Source organism: Eptatretus burgeri, chromosome 13, assembly GCF_056783735.1.
Source record: "Eptatretus burgeri isolate ZD-2024b chromosome 13, Ebu_testis_v1, whole genome shotgun sequence".
Classification (NCBI taxonomy): Eukaryota; Metazoa; Chordata; class Myxini; order Myxiniformes; family Myxinidae; genus Eptatretus; species Eptatretus burgeri.
The window spans coordinates 75694797-75718796 of record NC_140973.1 but is presented as its reverse complement, the minus strand read 5'-3'; the positions used below and the strand labels follow the sequence as shown (position 1 = coordinate 75718796).

Here is a 24000-nt window from a genome sequence, read left to right as displayed (position 1 = left end):
GAAGCAGTTGAACCAATTAGGTCTTTATGTTTAAGAATAGTTGAACCAATACCCATTAGAGTATCAATTATCCCATCTCCTCTAAATTGATGTCCAACACCCCTTTGTCTCTTAGGTTTATAGTATCCTCTACCAAGATACATACCTTCACCCTTGTAGTACGGGGAAAGGAACATCCCATCCCCTGTAATTATTTTATATTTTCCCAACTCGTGCTTCCTCACAATAACGATCGTATTTATTTATTGAAAAACTTCACGTAGGTGAATTCTGATGGATATAACTTCTCCATTAAAAGAGATCACACGATTATCTTGGTCGGTTATCCTAAAATTTACTCTGTGTATGGTTTTTCCTGACACAGGTAGATAAACCAAATTTTTAGGCTCCATATTGAATTTATAACCAATTGGGGTTGAGTATGCGCTGAATGAAAATATTGTATTTGTTTTTAATCCATCATTATAAGCACCATCAATCAAATCACAGTGAATTAACACCGAATTTATTCCTGAGGATATTTGAATGACATTATCACTGTAAAACGTCCCATTAGTTTCAATCTTTTTGAGGAGAAACCTAATAACTCTCTAAATGAATTATCAATTGTGAAATCAACCTTGTAGTTATTTTTAACTTTAATCGTTGATTTTGAAGTATGTTTTTGAATGTTTATAACAATATTTTTTGGTTCATCACCCTGTTCTTTCATAAGACGAGCAATTTCGGAAGATATTTGAGAAATCTCGTATGCTCCGGGTGAGACTGTTATCGTTTTGTATCCACTTCCCGGATTATAACTAAACTTGTCATTTTTCTCGGTTATATTAAATAAGGTATTATAAGTCTCCATGGACAATAAAGATGCCTCATATTCTTTTGTTGTGTCAAGTTGTAGTGGGTATGGGAATGAAGATGTGTGGTCGCTTGTTGTGAAATTAAAACTCAGGATTGTGCTTCTCATCTTATTTAATATGAGATAAAATGTCTTTATATTGAGATTTATTAATTATTTTCATGTTCATCAACTGGTCTAAAATGGCTGATGCTTCATTAAAACAATTGTTATTTCCAGCCTTCTTACTGCCGAACAACAATAACAGTCTATTAACTAATTGCGATGGGTCATTTGGAAGAAAACTAATACCTGAACCAAGGATACTTAAAGCCTGAATAATGTGTTTCTCCTTCTCATTCTTCCTACTTTTACCAGAAAGAATAACCTTATAATTTAGAGTGTTCAGCAAATCAATATATACTCTATCATCATTATTTTCCATATCCAATGGTTTATCAATATACTTTGATTCATCCCTCACAGTTGAACCTTGCCTTCCATCTTTTGTGAGAAGAAACATTAATCTCGGAGTTAGTTTAACAGTGGGTTGAGCAGAACTTAAGAACCTTAATTCATCATTAAATATCAATACCTTTTCTTGAACAAGATGAAATATTGCTGGTTGTTCTGTTGGAATGAGTCCTGCTTTGGTTTTTGAATCCGCTGAATATTCATTGTTTTGAACAGCATTCACAATATAATCAGGGGGTTGATTAATCTCTTTCAGTTGTTGAAATAAACCTTCATCATCATATTCTAATTCTCCTAAATGCTCTAATTCTTCCTCCGTCATTTGACTGAAATCTTTTAACATTTGAAGCTTTCTAGGAGTATATTCTACTGTGGGAACTGTGGAAACATCTTTCATTTTTTCTTGGGAAGTTTTTAAAAGTGGTTTAAAAAATTTCTCTTGTTTTTTTTCAAATGCTTCTTCGCCCGTTAGTTTCTGTCTGCGTTTCTTCTTTATGTCTTCCTGTTGTTTTACAACTTTTGAAACCAACTCTTGATGTTCCTTAAATCTTCTTGCTCTTTCTTTTGTATCCATTTATTTATTGTAAAATATCATTTAATGAATTGTAAAGATCAACAGGGAAATTTTCCTTTTCTTCATCATTCAAGTAGAACACAAGTAGATGTGTTCAAATAAATCCTTTTCTTTAAATATTTCATCAAATTCTTTATTAACATTAATGCGAGTTGTAATTTCTTCTTCACTAATCCTTGCATCTCTGCTTTTCATACGTTTGTGTTGAGTTTCTTCATCAACATCAAAACCGAATGATAAAATCTTCACTCCGCTCAGATATTTAATAATTTGTCTCGTTCCTTCTGGATTAGTTTCTAATATCCCAACACCACCAGATTTTAGTTTCTTTAACTCACTCTTACAATGTGAATATTTTGTTGTACCAAGAGAAACCTCCTCAAATATTTGTCCTTCATTCCTCAATCGCATATGTTCCTCCACTGAAATATAGTGATAATCTTCACCTTTTACTTCTCCAGGTCTTATTGCTCTAGTTGTTGTTGATACAATGCGTATCACGGGGTGTTTTTTAAGTAAATTTACAATATTCTCATTTGTACTACACAAGAACCTTGATTTATGAAAGTTTTTTCCAGAAGCAGATTTACCCACAAGATTTATAATAATAGTTGTCATTTATATATGTAATTGTTTATAAAACAAAAAATATATCCCTTAATATCTCATCTTGTTTCACAACAATATATTTATATTTTTCAGTCGTGTGCTTCATATAATCCTCAAATTTCTTTTTACTACATAATGTAGAACAATTATCTCTCCAAAAATTATTGATATCTATTGAATTTAACTTGAATAAAATAAAAGTATTAGCATTGTTTCTGATGGAACGACGAGGAAGTTGAAAGTACGATTGACTAAGATAAATACAATTACAAGAAGAATGTCTCCCTCTTGTGTAGTAGCTGTCCATTACCGTTTGGTTTCTCTCATTAACACAATCATCAAAGATAACGAGGTTCTTTTTTGATTTATCCAAATCTTGGGGAGACGGTATATCATCCGTATTATCACTAAGAATACAAGTTATAAGATTTGATTTCTTTTTACATCTCTGTGTATCACAAAATAGTTGAATTATATCTTCAATGTTATAATCATTTAGGTTTTTTTGACGTTTAAATAAACCTATTATATCTTCTTTTTGAAGACCAGCATTAAAACCTTGTGAGAGTAGTTGATACTCTGGTTGAAAACTCGACTTTGTGAAAATTATTAAATTATCATAATCTAAAAAGTTGGGAGTGAGGAGCATTTTTAAAAGTAAGCAGGTTTTTCCACATCCACTTGAACCAACTATGAGACATCTTAATGAATTTGGGAGATTTTTATGGTTGTTAAATTTTATCTTATTTTCCCAAATAGGTAAAAAATCATTCATTTATATATTTGAAAAACAGGTTATTTAATTTATTATTGGCTTTTTTAGAAACTCTATATTTTATCCTAAGTTCAGGTTTAATTTCAAGATAATCCATTATTTTATTTATACAATATCTTGTGTTGATATTTCCCTGAAAATTACATCCATGAATAATATACAACAACAATAGTAGGGTAAGAATACTGATTCTGGCTCACTTTGCCCCATGTAAATGAATGGGGGATTTTCAGCGATTTATATTTTTTTTCCCTAAAAATAAATCCCCTTTTTATCCCAAGGTATATTTATTTGTCTCCCCTTTTAACTTGGAGGTTGAACCTCATTGAATTGAACACCTGGGGGTTGAACAGCTCACTCATTGAACCTATAAAGATTTGTTCATTCTCAAATTCCTTCAATAGTTTAATTTTCTTTGCACAATAATCCCCATCTAAAATATTGACAAACAAAACATTTGAATCTTTATATTTTTTAAGATACCCCTTTTGTGCCATTACGAAATGATAAACTTCTCTTAATGCTCTTGTTTGACCACCTCCTGAGCCACAGGTTATTTTTTGTTAAGCCCCGCCCACTTTTCTTTAAGCCCCGCCCACTTTTGCTAAGCTCCGCCCACTTTTCATAAGGTATTTTTTCTAAGCCACGCCCACTTTTGCTAAGCTCCGCCCACTTTTCATAAGGTATTTTTTCTAAGCCACGCCCACTTTTCCTAAGCCCCGCCCACTTTTGCTAAGCTCCGCCCACTTTTCATAAGGTATTTTTTTCTAAGCCACGCCCACTTTTCCTAAGCCCCGCCCACTTTTGCTAAGCTCCGCCCACTTTTCATAAGGTATTTTTTCTAAGCCACGCCCACTTTTCCTAAGCTCCGCCTACTTTTGCTAAGCCCCGCCCACTCTTACATCATTTCCAGTTCATCTCTGACTCACAAAGAAATCACTAGAAAATTACAGGATGTTATGGTTTTGAAAAATTTCCCAATGAAGGCTTGCCTAGGCTTGCCCAGGGAATTTCCAAAGGAAACCACACCCACCAGTCTTTCTCTATAAAAGCTTCAAACCCAGGCTCCATTTTAAACATTTGTTCTTGCTGGCAATGGTGTTCTGTGTGCTTGTCTCAAACTCTCTGTCTTCTATGGAACTAAACCTTCAAGTTGATGAACTGGATTCAAACCTCTTATCTATTGAGGTAAGATTTTTTATTTTCCTATTTTCAAACTTTGATTGAAGCATACTCATTTAATAATTAAATAACTTAATTAATACATTATTATTTTCTCTCACAGGAAATTGTATCTGAAAATACTGCTTTTGCTACAACTTGGGGGAAATTGTTGGCTTGGTTGAAGACCTTGAGTGGGATGACTTTGGTGTTCCTTGGAACTCTCTGTCTTCTATGGAACTAAACCTTCAAGTTGATGAACTGGATTCAAACCTCTTATCTATTGAGGTAAGATTTTTTATTTTCCTATTTTCAAACTTTGATTGAAGCATACTCATTTAATAATTAAATAACTTAATTAATACATTATTATTTTCTCTCACAGGAAATTGTGTTTGAAATACGAAATGAAAATACTGCTTTTGCTACAACTTGGGGCGAAATTGTTGGCTTGGTTGAAGACCTTATGAGCGACCAAGACCCACAGAACGAGTTCGTCCTTGATGACCCAACCAAAGAGTTATACCTTGGAGACCAGCAAAATCCTGAAAAAGAGTTTTACAGCAATAGTACTCATTGTGAGTTATCAAGACAATACCCACTGAACAAGTTATACCTTGATGAGCCAGAATACAAGTTTTACCTTGGAGACTCACAAATTTTGAAAAAATCAGTAAATGAGTTATCCTTAAGAGTCTTTGTAAGTTGGTTTTACTTTGAATACTTGAAATGTGGGTTCTGGATTGATAACTCACAATGTGATACATATCTTGGAAACTCAACGGGAATGTGGTTATACCTTGAAGACTTGGAAAGTTGGGTTTATGTTGGACACTTGAAACTTTTTTGGGGGCTTTTATTTATTTATTTATTTATTTATTATTATTATTATTTTATTTATTTATATTTTGGAGACTTTTGGAGTTGCTATCACTCTTTGGGATCTAAACCTATCGATGTAGTTCTTTGTCGGATGGTGCTTGATGGGAGCAAGATCAAGAAAGTTCTGGGAAGAAAGTGCAGGCTTACTCCCCCTTTCTACGTCATCAAACCTGAAAGCCTTAAAAGACAGAATTGGAAGAAGAAAAAAAAAACGTAAAAATATATATATATAGGTGGAAATCTCATTTTGAAAAAGACATTGTGTTGGGCGAGGATTGAGTTGGGGTTGAGATTTTGAATGTGAGGGTTGGGACACACACACATACACATCAACAAACAAAAGTTAAGCCTTGACTATTCAGTTGAGGATTCTGTGTTTGGGGTTCACAGATCTAAGAACGTCCCCCTTGACACACATTATATACTGTTATACACCTCGGACTTGGCCCTCGAGTGTCCACAACGGTGTATAGTAGGAGGGAGTGAAGCGCCAACCTATTGCTCCCATTGCACACACACACACAAACAAAAGTTAAGCCTTGACTATTCAGTTGAGGATTCTGTGTTTGGGGTTCACAGATCTAAGAATGTCCCCCTTGACACACATTATATACTGTTATACACCTCGGACTTGGCCCTCGAGTGTCCACAACGGTGTATAGTAGGAGGGAGTGAAGCGCCAACCTATTGCTCCCATTGCACACACACACACAAACAAAAGTTAAGCCTTGACTATTCAGTTGAGGATTCTGTGTTTGGGGTTCACAGATCTAAGAACGTCCCCCTTGACACACATTATATACTGTAATACACCTCGGACTTGTCCCTCTAGTGTCCACAAAGGTGTATTATCTGCTTAGTTTTGTCTTTTGTAATTCCTGTGAATAAAATGAACCTAAAATCTCTTCCCCTTCCAAATCATATATTTTATAAGTCCAAGGAACTGTATCTATTACATCAACAATTTTAAAAAGTTCTTTCGTCCATCGTTCAGTAAAACCCTTTTCAAAATGAGATTTCCACCTATATATTCTTACGATATCACCAACTTTGAACTTAGGTTTTCTGACATTAATCTCTTTTTCATATTTTAATTTTGTAAATGTTTCTGATGGCTTCATATTCGTTGACGTGTGAATCGTGTCATTATACTTATCCACAATATCCTGAATAAAAGATGACCATTGTTGTGAACCGAGTTGTGTGAATTTTTTATATAGTCTCTCTTTTAAGGTACGATTAAAACGTTCAACAACAACTGCCTTCCCTTCATTAAAGGTACTGTATAATGTAATACTGTTATTTTTTAGAAAATTCATAAATGTCTTGTTATAAAACTCTCTACCCTCATCAGTCCACAATTTCTTAGGTTTTCTCTTACTTTTATTAAATATCTGTTGAAAAGCTAACATAAGAGTATTACCTGTTTTGTTTTTTAAAGGGACAACCCACGCATATCTACTCCTCAAATCAATAACGGTTAAAGCATACTTGTACCCCTTATCATTATTGAGTTCAATCAAATCAGCAGACCAGATATAATCAACTTCCTTGGAATAAACTTTCCTTCTCTGAAACTTTGTGAATATTGGTTTCTGTAATTCATCAGCTAATTGCTCTTCAGTCTTAATGGCATCATTAGAGCCTATAAGTTTTTTGAATTTCCAAGTCCAAGTTTCAATTTAGCACTAATCATCTTCTTCACGATGAACCTATCAACTTTTTCTCTCAAGGTTGGATTTTGTATCAGAGACAAATTATATAACATTTCTCTATCGGCTTCATGCTTTTCTTCCAACGTTGTGGTATTCCCATAATCAATATCGTGTCTCATGCACACTTCATCAACTCTATTGATTGGTTTACTCCAGGATTTAGGATTGTTTGCCTCATCTAATCTTTTATCCAAGTTTGTGCCTGGACCACAGAAAGAATACCCTGGAAGATGTAATTCCCCTGGTATTCCAGTAGTTGTAAATTTACTTCCTGATAAAAACTTTTGTATATCGCCTCCGAGTTTGTGTTTGGAGATAAATTGATTTTTTTTTGAACCACACACCGAACATATACCTTTTTGTATAACCCTGTTATTTTTACTTTTAATATATGAAATATTTTTAGTATTAGTTTTCTTTTTACATTTGAGACAATAACTCATTTATTTATGAGAAAAATTTCTGCAGAGTGCAAAAACCTTTTTAGTTTCCAACATGCACATTTGAATCTTAATTTTTAAAACATAAAGAATCCTTAGAAATGCCTTCACTCTCTCCTCCATTTATTTAAGAAAAAACTTGAATTAAAATCTATATCTTGTCGATGCTAATAGTCTTGTCGAAAGTATTGCAAATAGACTTGTCAATTCTTTGTTTTCCTCCTCGGTGGGTTGAGTTATTTTCTGTAATACCTCTATTCTTTTTTGAATCTCACTGGTTTCCATATTTTGATATTTATTCATTCTCTCTCTTTCCTCCCTCTCTCTCTTCTCTTTTTCCTCCTTCTCTTTCTTCTCCCTCTCCTCCCTCTCTCTTTCCTCCCTCTCTCTCTTCTCTTTTTCCTCCTTCTCTTTCTTCTCCCTCTCCTCCCTCTCTCTCTTCTCTCTTTCCTCCCTCTCTCTATTCTCTCTTTCCTCCTTCTCTCTCTTCTCCTTTTCCTCCTTCTCTCTCTTCTCTCTTTCCTCCCTCTCTCTATTCTCTCTTTCCTCCTTCTCTCTCTCCTCCTTCTCCTTTTCCTCCTCTTCCCTCTCTTCTTCAACTCCTTCCTCATCCCTTACTATACTTGAATCGTTTACACCCCATAGAATATTATACATATATTCATCAGGATTTCTTGTTATTCCTGTATCCAAAATAATTTTTTTACAACAGGATACCAATAAAATTTCTTTTGAATTTCTAAAAGAGCCTTACCTTTTCTTAACCTTATAATTTTTTCATTATTTAACATTCTAATTAAATCTAAAGTTGTTGGTTTATCAACATCAGCATAATGCCAATCTTTTATTGAAAATACCTCATTCTTATGTTGTAGAACATATTTATTAAAATACCGAATACCCTTTTCTTGAAGGTATGCTTGAACACAGAAATGATAATTTTCTTGAAGCCTTCTTGCTGTCATTTATGTATTATAAATATATGTTAGAATAATATTATGGCACGAAACACCTCCCCATCTTCCCATAGTTAAATCATTTTGTATTTCCTTACTTATTATATATAATCCTGTTTTTTCTGTTTTCATGAGATAAACAAGGGCAAAACCATTATTATATTTACCCTTATTAAATTCTTTTATTTGTTGTTTACTAATCGTGGCTCCACAAAACTCATTCTCGATACCAAGTGGATAATATTCTTCCTTACGAGACTGATTTAATTGTTCCAGGTCTTCGAGGTTAATTTTAAATGACCAATTATACCCTAAATCATTCACATCATACCCCCATTGTTCTATTCTCATACAAACGATACGCCCTTCTTTATAAAAATTTATTTTAATTCGAACTGTGAATTCTGTATGACCTGGAGATAATATCAACACTTCTGTATCTTTAGAATACACAGCCGTTTTATATAAGTATATATATTGTGATAAATCGCTTAATCTCACCAAGTCATTCGCGTCAGTCGGGCTTGGATAATTTTTTAATTTATAAGCATTTTTCATGTTAATATTTTTGTTTATATTATATTTATGTCGTTCAGCCTGTGCCTTTGTGTAATAATTTGATAAATCAATATCCAGTTCTTGAGATACACCAAAGATAGAACCATCTTTACCAACATAAGTCATTTATATTAGATTAAAAATAATATCATAAAATTTTTTATTTTTGTTGAGTTGAAATAACACATATAGACATAATTGACCACAACACTTGGAATTTAATTCTTGGACTTGAAATGTTTGATAAACACCATTCTGTAAGAATTTTATGACTTCAACAGGTGGTGGAAGACCAAAACTATCAAAATAATATTTGTCTTGACTATTAAAAATACAAACCCAATGAGAACCGTTCCCATCATTATCTTCTAAGTTCATAATAATATTCTTTGTATGTTTCGACACATTTGTTAATTCATCTCTCATACAAATAACCACATTATGAATTTTTAATTTCTTACAATATTTGGCAAGTTGTAAATTTGATGTTGTATTCTTTCCAAATTCTTTCAACCACTCATCAATGCTCATTTATTTATTAGAAAGATATAATCCATTACCTCTTTTCGTTAATTTTACACCTGCTTGTGCTATAGAAGAAAGCATATCTCCAACTAACAATCTCGCTTTATCAGGCAGACCTTCAAGTTTTTCAGCAAAATCTACAATTACACCACTTCCACTAATTTGTTTCTCCAACTCTTTGTTATGTCTTTCCAATTCTTTTTGAGCCTGGAGTTGAGCCTTCCTTTCGTTGGCAGTTTTGACCGCTGTTGAAATACCACCCGTCAATGCTCCAACCGCACTTAAACCAGCAAATAAAGGAATTAGAAATGGGAGAAATCCTCCACTCGTCTCTCTTATTGAATATTTTTTAACATTGGTTTTGTCATTTTAATTTTAAGTGAGCCAGTGTCATTCAAGATTTTAACCTGTTCTCTTGTGAGCAAAACATCAATTCTTACTGCTCCTTTTCTCTGAATTGTATTAACGTTAATCGTACAAGGCTTTTGATTTTGAACACAAGATGATAGTTTATGAAGATTGATTTGATTAACATATACCCCAGTTGGTACTTTGCCACTCATTTATTTAACAAAAAAATTATGTGAGACTAATCATCACACCATTATCTGTATTAATCTGCAATTCTGTTTCTTCCAAAAGCAAACAATATGTATCAACTTCTTCACTCTCTCCTCTTTCAATGTATAGGGAAGTATCCACTCGATTAGACTTTATAGTTTCTTTTTGAGCGCTCAGGTCAAACGTATAGATTGTATACAAACTTTTAAATGCTGTCATATCCAAAATAGGTTCTTTATTTCCATTACTTTCACACACCTTTTGGTAAGACTTGTATGCTTCAGCAAAATCATTTTTTCCCAATTAATTTCCAATCTATCTCGTGGATAAAATGTTCCATCTAGAGAAACGCGAAGTTGTTTCACCTTAGCATTATCACTCAATGCATTATTCTTATCAGTCGCAGTATCACCATCTGGCTTTTTAAAAATCATCCACAGATATCGTGGCTTTCCTTCCAGAACACCCAAATTCCACGTGTAAGTAGTTTGATTGAGTTTAACGTGTTGACATCTTCTTTTGAGGTATGATACACTGAGTGGTCTCTTTGAGTTAAGTCTTCGATTCAACATCTCTTCTGTTTTAAGATTAGGAGTATATTCACTGATATACCAACTCATCTCCTCAATTACAAATTTATTCTGATCACCAAAAGCATTACCAACACCAAAAAGCAATCTATTTTCATTATCATTCCTTTGTAGTTGAAATCTAATTTTAAGACCATACAGAACTTTATCATAATCACAAAATCCAAATATACCTTTAAGAGGAACTGCCACAGTAAAACTATTTTCTGCTTTTGTATCATCATTATACATTCCTTTCCTTTGAATATATCCAGGGTCTGTGTTTGTTCCCGTTGACATATCAGGAATAAAACCTTCGACAGACCCCTTTCCCATTCTATCACTGAATGTATAGAGTGTAAATTTCATCATTTCAGATACAGCAGAGACATAATCAACCGCTTCAACTTCTTGTGTTCCAATATACAATCGCACACTATCAAACATTTTCCAGAAGAAATCATTTACAAGTGTAGCGTTTGTGTTATTCCCAGCCTTAGTGAATTTAAATTTACACAACAAGAAACTTTCGGAGAGATTCAAATAGGTTTGTTGATTATTTATTTCAAAACTTTTTGTACCATTTGTATTCCAGTCTGTTCCAGTTATTGCATTTACCTTGAAGTAATCTTCTTTTTTAGTGGAGTTTGAGATAATAATAGTATCATCCAAATCAGAGATACTATCAATTGCTTCCATACTTGTATTTATTTAGGAAAAAAGATGTTAAAACTTTTGAAACCCTGATCCAAGTATTTGAATTATTTTCTGTCGTTTTTGGGAGGACAACTGAGTTTTACCTTTCTTAATTTCTTTTATTGCTTGTAATTTATGAGATTCTTTCTGAGCATCTTTTATACTCTTTACAGCACCTGCTACATTTCCCACAGCAGAAGCAGTTGAACCAATTAGGTCTTTATGTTTAAGAATAGTTGAACCAATACCCATGAGAGTATCAATTATCCCATCTCCTCTAAATTGATGTCCGACACCCCTTTGTCTCTTAGGTTTATAGTATCCTCTACCAAGATACATACCTTCACCCTTATAGTACGGGGAAAGGAACATCCCATCCCCTGTAATTATTTTATATTTTCCCAACTCGTGCTTCCTCACAATAACCATCGTATTTATTTATTGAAAAACTTCACGTAGGTGAATTCTGATGGATATAACTTCTCCATTAAAAGAAATCACACGATTATCTTGGTCGGTTATCCTAAAATTTACTCTGTGTATGGTTTTTCCTGACACAGGTAGATAAACCAAATTTTTAGGCTCCATATTGAATTTATAACCAATTGGGGTTGAGTATGCGCTGAATGAAAATATTGTATTTGTTTTTAATCCATCATTATAAGCACCATCAATCAAATCACAGTGAATTAACACCGAATTTATTCCTGAGGATATTTGAATGACATTATCACTGTAAAACGTCCCATTAGTTTCAATCTTTTTTGAGGAGAAACCTAATAACTCTCTAAATGAATTATCAATTGTGAAATCAACCTTGTAGTTATTTTTAACTTTAATCGTTGATTTTGAAGTATGTTTTTGAATGTTTATAATAATATTTTTTGGTTCATCACCCTGTTCTTTCATAAGACGAGCAATTTCGGAAGATATTTGAGAAATCTCGTATGCTCCGGGTGAGACTGTTATCGTTTTGTATCCACTTCCCGGATTATAACTAAACTTGTCATTTTTCTCGGTTATATTAAATAAGGTATTATAAGTCTCCATGGACAATAAAGATGCCTCATATTCTTTTGTTGTGTCAAGTTGTAGTGGGTATGGGAATGAAGATGTGTGGTCGCTTGTTGTGAAATTAAAACTCAGGATTGTGCTTCTCATCTTATTTAATATGAGATATAATGTCTTCATATTGAGATTTATTAATTATTTTCATGTTCATCAACTGGTCTAAAATGGCTGATGCTTCATTAAAACAATTGTTATTTCCAGCCTTCTTACTGCCGAACAACAATAACAGTCTATTAACTAATTGCGATGGGTCATTTGGAAGAAAACTAATACCTGAACCAAGGATACTTAAAGCCTGAATAATGTGTTTCTCCTTCTCATTCTTCCTACTTTTACCAGAAAGAATAACCTTATAATTTAGAGTGTTCAGCAAATCAATATATACTCTATCATCATTATTTTCCATATCCAATGGTTTATCAATATACTTTGATTCATCCCTCACAGTTGAACCTTGTCTTCCATCTTTTGTGAGAAGAAACATTAATCTCGGAGTTAGTTTAACAGGGGTTGAGCAGAACTTAAGAACCTTAATTCATCATTAAATATCAATACCTTTTCTTGAACAAGATGAAATATTGCTGGTTGTTCTGTTGGAATGAGTCCTGCTTTGGTTTTTGAATCCGCTGAATATTCATTGTTTTGAACAGCATTCACAATATAATCAGGGGTTGATTAATCTCTTCCCGTTGTTGAAATAAACCTTCATCATCATATTCTAATTCTCCTAAATGCTCTAATTCTTCCTCCGTCATTTGACTGAAATCTTTTAACATTTGAAGCTTTCTAGGAGTATATTCTACTGTGGGAACTGTGGAAACATCTTTCATTTTTTCTTGGGAAGTTTTTAAAAGTGGTTTAAAAAATTTCTCTTGTTTTTTTTCAAATGCTTCTTCGCCCGTTAGTTTCTGTCTGCGTTTCTTCTTTATGTCTTCCTGTTGTTTTACAACTTTTGAAACCAACTCTTGATGTTCCTTAAATCTTCTTGCTCTTTCTTTTGTATCCATTTATTTATTGTAAAATATCATTTAATGAATTGTAAAGATCAACAGGGAAATTTTCCTTTTCTTCATCATTCAAGTAGATGTGTTCAAATAAATCCTTTTCTTTAAATATTTCATCAAATTCTTTATTAACATTAATGCGAGTTGTAATTTCTTCTTCACTAATCCTTGCATCTCTGCTTTTCATACGTTTGTGTTGAGTTTCTTCATCAACATCAAAACCGAATGATAAAATCTTCACTCCGCTCAGATATTTAATAATTTGTCTCGTTCCTTCTGGATTAGTTTCTAATATCCCAACACCACCAGATTTTAGTTTCTTTAACTCACTCTTACAATGTGAATATTTTGTTGTACCAAGAGAAACCTCCTCAAATATTTGTCCTTCATTCCTCAATCGCATATGTTCCTCCACTGAAATATAGTGATAATCTTCACCTTTTACTTCTCCAGGTCTTATTGCTCTAGTTGTTGTTGATACAATGCGTATCACGGGGTGTTTTTTAAGTAAATTTACAATATTCTCATTTGTACTACACAAGAACCTTGATTTATGAAAGTTTTTTCCAGAAGCAGATTTACCCACAAGATTTATAATAATAGTTGTCATTTATATATGTAATTGTTTATAAAACAAAAAATATATCCCTTAATATCTCATCTTGTTTCACAACAATATATTTATATTTTTCAGTCGTGTGCTTCATATAATCCTCAAATTTCTTTTTACTACATAATGTAGAACAATTATCTCTCCAAAAATTATTGATATCTATTGAATTTAACTTGAATAAAATAAAAGTATTAGCATTGTTTCTGATGGAACGACGAGGAAGTTGAAAGTACGATTGACTAAGATAAATACAATTACAAGAAGAATGTCTCCCTCTTGTGTAGTAGCTATCCATTACCGTTTGGTTTCTCTCATTAACACAATCATCAAAGATAACGAGGTTCTTTTTGATTTATCCAAATCTTGGGGAGACGGTATATCATCCGTATTATCACTAAGAATACAAGTTATAAGATTTGATTTCTTTTTACATCTCTGTGTATCACAAAATAGTTGAATTATATCTTCAATGTTATAATCATTTAGGTTTTTTTGACGTTTAAATAAACCGATTATATCTTCTTTTTGAAGACCAGCATTAAAACCTTGTGAGAGTAGTTGATACTCTGGTTGAAAACTCGACTTTGTGAAAATTATTAAATTATCATAATCTAAAAAGTTGGGAGTGAGGAGCATTTTTAAAAGTAAGCAGGTTTTTCCACATCCACTTGAACCAACTATGAGACATCTTAATGAATTTGGGAGATTTTTATGGTTGTTAAATTTTATCTTATTTTCCCAAATAGGTAAAAAATCATTCATTTATATATTTGAAAAACAGGTTATTTAATTTATTATTGGGTTTTTTAGAAACTCTATATTTTATCCTAAGTTCAGGTTTAATTTCAAGATAATCCATTATTTTATTTATACAATATCTTGTGTTGATATTTCCCTGAAAATTACATCCATGAATAATATACAACAACAATCCTTTGAACATTTCTCTTATACGTTCAGTTTCTTCCCTTGTAAGGAAAGGTGTGTTATCATCCTCATACTTTACATTCATTTCTCTAATCAATCTTGTAAAGTAATTCATTTTTGGTGTAAATCTAAAAGAATTATTTTCCTTTTTATATTTTTTATTATCATTAATTAGAAGATAATCACAGAATATACATTGTTTATAGGCTTTTGACTCTGTGTTTAATCCCTGTCTTTCACACGCAGGACAATTCTCAAATTTGTCATATGGAGAATCAGGAAAGTCTAGCATATTTATAAAGTAAAACTTTACTTAAACTGAAATTCATCTATACTTTCAGTTGTATATTACCATCGATATCGATATACTTTTTTCATTATCAGATTCAACGACAACATTTTTTATATTAAAGGTAATTTTAAAATTATCGTTAACTACTATTGAACGAAATGTCATTTCACCTGATATATTAACATCCTTTATTTCATCAAGATTTACATCTTTAGGGTTGTTGAAAAAAATACAAATTTCTCCTTGCATATTACAGATGGTCTTATCTTTTCTTTCTAAAGCTTCATCCATAAGGTTTTTGTTCTTTGATACTTTTTCTTGTTTCATTGCTTTTTCTAGTTTTGAATATATTACTAGAAGGAGAGGAGAAACTTTTGTTAGAGATACTTTAATTGATGTTCTACCAGGTATACTAAAAGCCCTTCCACTGAAGGAAATTGAAGAACTCATATTATTTACCATAATAGTTTTTATCCAATAGTTGTTATATTTATCTTTGTTCAATTTTACATCCTTGACATATTTCTCAGTATCTTTAACAGATGAAGAGATTGATTGAAACTTGTCTTTTGTGTCTTGAAACATTGTATTTATTAAGTGAAAAAGTTGGAGGATAAAATGTTTTTAAGCACAGATTCACCTATAAATTAAACGAAATTTTCATCAAGAAAATTTTAGTTTAAGCAAAGTTTTATTCTATAAATATGGTGAATACAACGTACTGCGATGTTTGTAATCACGAATATAAACATTATAGAAAACACCTCCGAACCAACAAACACACATTTAATCTATTTCATCAAATATCTCCTCTTGAGTTGGAAAGAAAACATTGTGATATCTGTTCAAAGGATGTTTTGAAGAGTAGTTATAATCAACATCTTCAATCACAAAAACACAAGAAAAATGAGTTTAAAGTAAAGGGAGACTATTATATTAAAAACACTGATGAGGCATTTAAAGGGCATATAAAAATAAGGATTTTTCAATTTGGAGAACCCGGTCCATCATCAATAGCTGAATCAATTGAAATAGTGAAACCCGATGTTGAAAAATTTATTAAAAAGACATTAAAAGAAATAAAAACTTTAAAGTTTTATATGGGAGTGAAAATGAATATGAAAAGACAAGATGAAGAACAAACTCCTTATATGAGAACAGATCTTCATTTTATAACATCATTTCAAGATTTTTTGAATAGTGGGGTTTATGAAGAACTATCAAGACAAGAGGAGGATGTTGATAATACAGTGGTAGGAAGTGGATTCAATATTAAAAAAATCATCTTTTTAGATATACACATTCTAAAATCAAACCCTCTTAAAGCTTCTTCTTATATTGAATTACCAAAAGAAATAAAACTAAAGAAGGCAGTTGTTAATATTAAGAACAATGATAATAAATGTTTTCTCTGGTCTGTTCTTGCTCACTTACATCCACCAAAATGTAATTCAGAAAGAGTAAAACAATATATGAAATATGAGAATACCTTGGACATTAAAGATTTTAAATTCCCAATGCCACTAACAGATATTCCTAAATTTGAGAAAAAGAATAATCTTTCTATTAATGTATATGGATTAACGGATACAAACAAAGTTCAAATATTAAAAATTTCAAACAACTATAAAAATGAAGAAACACACATTGACCTTTTATATTTTAGTGTTGGAAAGAATTCACATTACACATACATCAATAATTTATCAAGATTAATCTCTTCTCAGGTATTCAGAACAGCAAACAAAATATATCCTTGTAAGCGATGTCTTAATTCATTTCATACAAAAGAACGATTAGAACAACATTCAAAATATTGTAGTAATCATAAATCAGCTGTAATTACAATGCCTAAACCTGGTGAAAAGATTTATTTTGAAGATTATAATAAATCTATCATGCACCCATTTGTGATATACGCTGATTTTGAATGTATCCTTAAAAAGATAAATACTGCTTCTCCTAATCCAAAAGAACCATATACAAATAAATATCAAAAACATATTCCTTGTGGTTTCTGTTATTATATCAAATCATCTGTTGGAGAAAAGTATAACAAACTTGAACATTATCGTGGAAAAAATGCTTCACAAGAGTTTGTAAAACGATTAGAAAAGGATTGTATAAGACTCACTAAATTAATGAAAGAAACAAATGAACCGATGAAATTAACCAAAGAAGAAAAATTAGAATTTAGAATGAACAATATCTGTCATATTTGTGAGGGGAAAATTAAGGAGTCTAAAGTTAGAGACCATTGTCATCTTACTGGTAAATATAGAGGTCCCGCTCATTCCTGTTGTAATCTTAATTATAAATTACCTTCTTTTATTCCAGTCTTTCTTCACAACAGCGCCAACTATGATACACATCTATTTATAAATGAACTTTCAAAAACACCAGGGAATATTTCTGCTATAACAAACACAAGTCAAAAGTATATTTCATTTTCAAAAATGATATTCACAAAACCTATAACTCGTATTAGGTTTTTAGATTCTTACAAGTTTATGGGAACACCACTAGCCTACCTCGCATCAAATCTAAGCTCCACAGACTCTTTTCCAAATCTTAATTCATTCTTTCCAAAAGAGGAAATTCTCACTAAAGAGGAAATTCAGATTAAAGATGAAATTCTGATTAAAGAAGGAATTCTTACGAGAGAGGAAATTCAAACAAGGAATGAAATTCAAAGTAAAGAGAAAATTCTTACAAGTAAGGGAATTTATCCTTATGATTATATGGATTCATTTATGAGATTTAAAGAAACACAACTTCCTTCAAAAGAAAGTTTCTATAATAACCTTTATGAAGAAGAGATAAGTGATAAGGAATATAAACACGCACAAGAAATATGGAAAATATTTAAGATAAAGAACCTTGGAGAATATCACGATTTATATCTAAAAACAGATGTTTTATTGTTAGCTGATGTGTTTGAAGCTTTTAGATCACTCTGTCATAATAAAAATTGTTATGGGTTAGATCCTGCCCACTATTTCACAGCTCCTGGTTTAGCTTGGAGTGCAATGTTGAAAATGACAAAACAAGATATAGATTTAATCAGTGATGTGGATATGCTTTTGATGATTGAGAAGTCCAAGAGAGGTGGAATATCACAAGTATGTTCAAAAAGATATGCTAAAGCAAATAATAAATATCTCCCAAATTATGATAGTGAAAAAGATAGTAATTATTTGATGTATTTTGATGCTAATAATTTGTATGGATGGGCAATGTCTCAATCTCTACCTTATGGTAAATTAGAGTGGGTGGAAGAAAAGAATTATGAAAAGGCTTTGATGAATATTGTTATTTCTTCTCAAGAGGAATTGAATGACGAAGAAGAAGGTTATTATTTTGAAGTTGATTTGAGGTACCCGAGTGATCTTCATAATAAGCATAAAGATCTTCCTTTTGCATGTGAGAAAGAAACTCCAAAGAAAGAATGGTTAAGTGATTATCATAAAAGTTTTAATATTAAAGGTAAATCAACAGAAAAGTTATTAACAACATTCTATGATAAAGAGGGATATGTTTTGCATCAGAGAAGCTTAAAACAGTTTTTGAGAGAAGGATTGAGAGTAGCTAAAATTCATAGAGTTTTAAAATTTAAACAAAGTCCTTGGGTGAAAAAGTATATTCAATTCAATACAGATATGAGAGCAAATACAAAAGTAAAATTTGAAGGGGACTTTTATAAATTAATGAATAATGCTGTATTTGGAAAGACTATGGAAAATGTTAGAAACAGGCAAAACATTAGATTCGCAACATCTTGGAAAGAAGCTTCGAGATTGATAAATAAACCAAGTTTTGAGAGAGAAGAGGTTTTTTCAGAGAACTTTTCTGCAATTCATATGAAAAAGGAAAGTATTGTAATGGATAAACCAATTTATATTGGAACAGCAGTTCTTGATTTATCAAAGATATTGATGTATGATTATTTGTATAATGACTTAAAGAAAGAGTATGGTGAAAATGTTTCATTGTTGTATATGGATACTGATAGTTTTATCCTAGATATAAAAACTGATGATGTTTATGAAGATATGAAGAAAAAATATTGGAGTATATGATACAAGTAATTTCAGCAAGAAGAGTGAGTTATTTTCCAAAAAGAATGAAAAGGTTATTGGTAAGTTTAAGGATGAGTTGGGTGGAAAAGTAATGAGTGAGTTTATTGGATTGAGAGCAAAGGCATATGCTTATAAGTATGGTGAACAGATTGATAAGAGGTTAAAGGGAATAAAGAAATATGTAATAAAGAAATCAATAACTTTTAGAAATTATTATAATTGTTTGATGAATAAGAAAGAAGAATATAGGAAAATGAATACAATAAGAAGTTATAAACATAACATATATATAGTGAAGAAGTAAATAAAAAGGCATTAGGAGCCTTTGATGATAAGAGATTTATTTTAGATAATGGAATAGATTGTGTTCCATATGGATATTGTATGATAGAGTGTATAAAATAGATTATGTTTTAACGATGGGAAGATGGGTTAGGGTTTTTAAGGGCTACACTTGTGGTTTTTCACAATATATAAATGGTTAAACCAAGTATTAATCAAACTAAAGAGTGGAGAAAATCTCAGTCTTGGTATATAAATGGAAAACATAATGAATGTGAAAAATATCAAATAAGTCTTATTGAAAAAATAACTAAAACAAAGGTAAATAAAACAAATAAGCGAATTAATTTAAAAACTAGTAAGTTAGAGGATGTAAAGAAAAAATGAATATCCTTGAATGGACTGAAAACTTTGATGGTTATCAATTGAACAATGAAAAAACAATTTACTATAATCTCAAAATGATATGTGGCTCAGGAGGTGGTCAAACAAGAGCATTAAGAGAAGTTTATCATTTCGTAATGGCACAAAAGGGATATCTTAAAAAATATAAAGATTCAAATGTTTTGTTTGTCAATATTTTAGATGGGGATTATTGTGCAAAGAAAATTAAACTATTGAAGGAATTTGAGAATGAACAAATCTTTATAGGTTCAATGAGTGAGCTGTTCAACCCTCAGGTGTTCAATTCAATGAGGTTCAACCTCCAAGTTAAAAGGGGAGACAAATAAATATACCTTGGGATAAAAAGGGGGGTTTATTTTTAGGGAAAAAAAATATAAATCGCTGAAAATCCCCCATTCATTTACATGGGGCAAAGTGAGCCAGAATCAGTATTCTTACCCTACTAACAATCCTTTGAACATTTCTCTTATACGTTCAGTTTCTTCCCTTGTAAGGAAAGGTGTGTTATCATCCTCATACTTTACATTCATTTCTCTAATCAATCTTGTAAAGTAATTCATTTTTGGTGTAAATCTAAAAGAATTATTTTCCTTTTTATATTTTTTATTATCATTAATTAGAAGATAATCACAGAATATACATTGTTTATAGGCTTTTGACTCTGTGTTTAATCCCCGTCTTTCACACGCAGGACAATTCTCAAATTTGTCATATGGAGAATCAGGAAAGTCTAGCATATTTATAAAGTAAAACTTTACTTAAACTGAAATTCATCTATACTTTCAGTTGTATATTACCATCGATATCGATATACTTTTTTTCATTATCAGATTCAACGACAACATTTTTTATATTAAAGGTAATTTTAAAATTATCGTTAACTACTATTGAAGGAAATGTCATTTCACCTGATATATTAACATCCTTTATTTCATCAAGATTTACATCTTTAGGGTTGTTGAAAAAAATACAAATTTCTCCTTGCATATTACAGATGGTCTTATCTTTTCTTTCTAAAGCTTCATCCATAAGGTTTTTGTTCTTTGATACTTTTTCTTGTTTCATTGCTTTTTCTAGTTTTGAATATATTACTAGAAGGAGAGGAGAAACTTTTGTTAGAGATACTTTAATTGATGTTCTACCAGGTATACTAAAAGCCCTTCCACTGAAGGAAATTGAAGAACTCATATTATTTACCATAATAGTTTTTATCCAATAGTTGTTATATTTATCTTTGTTCAATTTTACATCCTTGACATATTTCTCAGTATCTTTAACAGATGAAGAGATTGATTGAAACTTGTCTTTTGTGTCTTGAAACATTGTATTTATTAAGTGAAAAAGTTGGAGGATAAAATGTTTTTAAGCACAGATTCACCTATAAATTAAACGAAATTTTCATCAAGAAAATTTTAGTTTAAGCAAAGTTTTATTCTATAAATATGGTGAATACAACGTACTGCGATGTTTGTAATCACGAATATAAACATTATAGAAAACACCTCCGAACCAACAAACACACATTTAATCTATTTCATCAAATATCTCCTCTTGAGTTGGAAAGAAAACATTGTGATATCTGTTCAAAGGATGTTTTGAAGAGTAGTTATAATCAACATCTTCAATCACAAAAACACAAGAAAAATGAGTTTAAAGTAAAGGGAGACTATTATATTAAAAACACTGATGAGGCATTTAAAGGGAATATAAAAATAAGGATTTTTCAATTTGGAGAACCCGGTCCATCATCAATAGCTGAATCAATTGAAATAGTGAAACCCGATGTTGAAAAATTTATTAAAAAGACATTAAAAGAAATGAAAACTTTAAAGTTTTATATGGGAGTGAAAATGAATATGAAAAGACAAGATGAAGAACAAACTCCTTATATGAGAACAGATCTTCATTTTATAACATCATTTCAAGATTTTTTGAATAGTGGGGTTTATGAAGAACTATCAAGACAAGAGGAGGATGTTGATAATACAGTGGTAGGAAGTGGATTCAATATTAAAAAAATCATCTTTTTAGATATACACATTCTAAAATCAAACCCTCTTAAAGCTTCTTCTTATATTGAATTACCAAAAGAAATAAAACTAAAGAAGGCAGTTGTTAATATTAAGAACAATGATAATAAATGTTTTCTCTGGTCTGTTCTTGCTCACTTACATCCACCAAAATGTAATTCAGAAAGAGTAAAACAATATATGAAATATGAGAATACCTTGGACATTAAAGATTTTAAATTCCCAATGCCACTAACAGATATTCCTAAATTTGAGAAAAAGAATAATCTTTCTATTAATGTATATGGATTAACGGATACAAACAAAGTTCAAATATTAAAAATTTCAAACAACTATAAAAATGAAGAAACACACATTGACCTTTTATATTTTAGTGTTGGAAATAATTCACATTACACATACATCAATAATTTATCAAGATTAATCTCTTCTCAGGTATTCAGAACAGCAAACAAAATATATCCTTGTAAGCGATGTCTTAATTCATTTCATACAAAAGAACGATTAGAACAACATTCAAAATATTGTAGTAATCATAAATCAGCTGTAATTACAATGCCTAAACCTGGTGAAAAGATTTATTTTGAAGATTATAATAAATCTATCATGCACCCATTTGTGATATACGCTGATTTTGAATGTATCCTTAAAAAGATAAATACTGCTTCTCCTAATCCAAAAGAACCATATACAAATAAATATCAAAAACATATTCCTTGTGGTTTCTGTTATTATATCAAATCATCTGTTGGAGAAAAGTATAACAAACTTGAACATTATCGTGGAAAAAATGCTTCACAAGAGTTTGTAAAACGATTAGAAAAGGATTGTATAAGACTCACTAAATTAATGAAAGAAACAAATGAACCGATGAAATTAACCAAAGAAGAAAAATTAGAATTTAGAATGAACAATATCTGTCATATTTGTGAGGGGAAATTAAGGAGTCTAAAGTTAGAGACCATTGTCATCTTACTGGTAAATATAGAGGTCCCGCTCATTCCTGTTGTAATCTTAATTATAAATTACCTTCTTTTATTCCAGTCTTTCTTCACAACAGCGCCAACTATGATACACATCTATTTATAAATGAACTTTCAAAAACACCAGGGAATATTTCTGCCATAACAAACACAAGTCAAAAGTATATTTCATTTTCAAAAATGATATTCACAAAACCTTTAACTCGTATTAGGTTTTTAGATTCTTACAAGTTTATGGGAACACCACTAGCCTACCTCGCATCAAATCTAAGCTCCACGGACTCTTTTCCAAATCTTAATTCATTCTTTCCAAAAGAGGAAATTCTCACTAAAGAGGAAATTCAGATTAAAGAGAGAATTCAAAGTAAAGAGGAAACTCTAATTAATGAAGAAATTCTAACTGAAGATGAAATTCTAATTATAAAGAAAATTCGAACTAAAGAGGAAATTCAGATTAAAGATGAGATTCTGATTAAAGAAGGAATTCTTACGAGAGAGGAAATTCAAACAAGGAATGAAATTCAAAGTAAAGAGAAAATTCTTACAAGTAAGGGAATTTATCCTTATGATTATATGGATTCATTTATGAGATTTAAAGAAACACAACTTCCTTCAAAAGAAAGTTTCTATAATAACCTTTATGAAGAAGAGATAAGTGATAAGGAATATAAACACGCACAAGAAATATGGAAAATATTTAAGATAAAGAACCTTGGAGAATATCACGATTTATATCTAAAAACAGATGTTTTATTGTTAGCTGATGTGTTTGAAGCTTTTAGATCACTCTGTCATAATAAAAATTGTTATGGATTAGATCCTGCCCACTATTTCACAGCTCCTGGTTTAGCTTGGAGTGCAATGTTGAAAATGACAAAACAAGATATAGATTTAATCAGTGATGTGGATATGCTTTTGATGATTGAGAAGTCCAAGAGAGGTGGAATATCACAAGTATGTTCAAAAAGATATGCTAAAGCAAAT

The 24000-nt window shown here is 31.2% G+C and overlaps 1 protein-coding gene and 1 long non-coding RNA gene across 5 annotated transcripts in view; one reads left to right on the top strand and one right to left on the bottom strand.

Annotated features, from left to right (window-relative positions):
* SMYD2 (SET and MYND domain containing 2) overlaps positions 1-24000 on the bottom strand; it is a 173093-nt gene that overhangs the window by 91487 nt on the left and 57606 nt on the right. The gene's annotated exons all lie outside the window — the stretch shown is intronic.
* On the top strand, positions 2851-6504 carry LOC147014821 (uncharacterized). The gene is made up of 2 exons (XR_015050920.1): positions 2851-4716; positions 4814-6504. It is a non-coding gene; the product is annotated as an uncharacterized LOC147014821 (long non-coding RNA).